Raw genomic sequence first — 2,500 nt, 5'->3', positions numbered from 1 at the left:
TAGTAGTAGTAGTAGTAGTAGAAGTACTCCTAGAAGAAGTAATGGTGTTTTTATTATTACCTATTGTGATAGTTTTCACTACATAAATAAATAATCATGAAATACATTATTATTATCATTATTTTTCACCTTGATCTCCTTGTTATATATTCTATAATCATAGCTATCAGTATCATCATATACATTTTTAATGTCTTTCTTCCTTATCATCATCGTCCTTTTATCATCATCATCATCATCATCAGCATCATCATCATCATCATCATCATTATTATATTATATTATATTATTATTACTAATTGTAGTAGTACTAGTAGTAATAGTGGTAGTAGTAGTACTAGTAATAGTAGAAGTAGTAGAAGTAGTAGTAATTGTACTAGTAGTAGTAGCAATAGTAGTACTGGTAATAGTAGTAGTAGTTTTAGTAGTAGAAGTAGTAATAATAACAGTAGTAATAACAGTAGTAGTAGTAGTAGTACTAGTAGTAATAGCAGTACTAGTAGTAGTAGTAGTAGTATTACTAGTAGTTGTTGTAGTAGTAGCAGTAATAGTACTGGTAATAGTAGTAGTAGATTTAGTAGTAATAGTAGTTGTAGAAGTAGTAGTAGTAGTAGCAGTATTAGTAGTAATAATAGTAGTAGTAGTAGTAGTAGTAGTAACAGTCATAGTAGTATTAGTAATAGTAGTAGTAATAGTAGTAGTAGTTCTAGTAGTAGTAGTAGTAATACTAGTAGTTGTTGTTGTTGTAGTACTAATAGCAGTAATAGTACTGGTAATAGTAGAAGTAGTTTTAGTAGTAGTAGTTGTAGAAGTAATAGTAGTAATAGCAGTATTAGTAGTAATAGTAGTAGTAATAGTAACAATAGTAGTAGTAGTAGTAATAGTAGTAGTTATAGTAGTAGTAGTAGTAGTAGTAGTAGTAGTAATTATAGTAGTTGTGGGGATAGTAGTAGTAGTAGTAGTAGTAGTAGTAGTAGCAGTAGTTGTAGTAGTAGTAGTTCTAGTAGTAAAAGTAGTAGTTGTAGTAATAGTGGTGATAGTAGCATTAGTAACAGTAGTTGTAGTAGTAGTAGTTTTAGTAGTAGCAGTATTTGTAGTAGTAGTGGTGGTAGTAGTAGTAGTAGTTGTAGTAGTAGGTATTTTTTTCATATTTATCATTATCATTAACAGGTGTTTTTTTTTCCTAGTATTATTGTGATAACAAATTTCCTTATTATTATTATTATTATTATTATTATTATTATTATTATTATTATTATTATTATTATTATTATTATTATTATTATTATTATTATTATTATTATTATTATTATTATTATTATTATTATTATTATTATTATTATTGTTATTATTATTATTATGAGAGAGAGAGAGAGAGAGAGAGAGAGAGAGAGAGAGAGAGAGAGAGAGAGAGAGAGAGAGAGAGAGAGAGAGAGAGAGAGAATGTGACTAAGAAAGAATGTTTTAATAATTTGAACAACTTATAACTAAGCAAAGTCTTTTTAACAACCCTCTTAGCACCTGACACATGATAAACTACCATGGAAGTCGGATGTTTGTTACCCTTTCTAACCTAAAAACAACAAAGGTTATAGTCAAGTAGCCAAGATATAATGATAAAAACAAGAAAATCTTACTTCACCTCATTTAATTCTTTGGCAACACGCCATGTTTCACATTACTTATTCACATTCTCTCATGAATTACACAAAAATGAAAGCTGAAAGCACCTCACAATTTTGGCACAATTAGGTACCTCACTGTACCTATCATTTTGTAAGGCCTCACCAGTTACCGGCCTTCTTTATTTCCTTTTAAGTAATATACTAACGAACAAGGAACATTGATTTCCATAACTCTCATTACCAACGTGTTCTCTTTCGCTACATTTGCTGCATGTACTAACAATATTTTTTTTTTTTTTTTTTTTTTAGAAAAATATATGAAATACGAAGGTTGACTTTAGGGCTGCATAATTTGCTTTAAACAAAAAGACCAACCTAATCTATCCTAACTAAGATTTTCAGCGAAGCCTATTTGTTTATTACTTAATCCATGTCTAATATATTTTTTATCAATCCAACATTCCCTAACGAAAGGAACAGCCAACTAATAAATACTATTACTAACATCATTTATACATATAATAAAATGATAATGATAATAATGAAATATAATAAAAAAGATAATAGCAACAACAACAACAACAGCAGTAATATTATTATTATTATTGTTATTATTTTTATTATTATTATTGGTATCGTATTATATTTATTAAAGTTTATATATTTATTGTTATAATAATGATAATAATAATAATAATAATAATAATAATAATAATAATAATAATGATAATAATAATAATAATAATAATAATAATAATAATAATAATAATAATAATAATATTATTATTATTATTATTATTATTATTATTATTATTATTATTATTATTATTATTATAACAATAAATATATAAACTTTAATAAATATAATACGATAC

The 2,500-nt window shown here is 25.4% G+C and overlaps 1 protein-coding gene across 10 annotated transcripts in view; it reads left to right on the top strand.

Moving 5' to 3' along the window:
• The window catches only part of LOC135095085 (serine/threonine-protein phosphatase 6 regulatory ankyrin repeat subunit B-like), a 77,699-nt gene that overhangs the window by 28,772 nt on the left and 46,427 nt on the right, over window positions 1–2,500 (top strand). The gene's annotated exons all lie outside the window — the stretch shown is intronic.

This window comes from Scylla paramamosain, chromosome 47 (genome assembly GCF_035594125.1).
Source record: "Scylla paramamosain isolate STU-SP2022 chromosome 47, ASM3559412v1, whole genome shotgun sequence".
NCBI lineage: Eukaryota > Metazoa > Arthropoda > Malacostraca > Decapoda > Portunidae > Scylla > Scylla paramamosain.
Note: the sequence above shows the minus strand (reverse complement) of the source record. Positions and strands in the feature narration are given on the sequence as shown.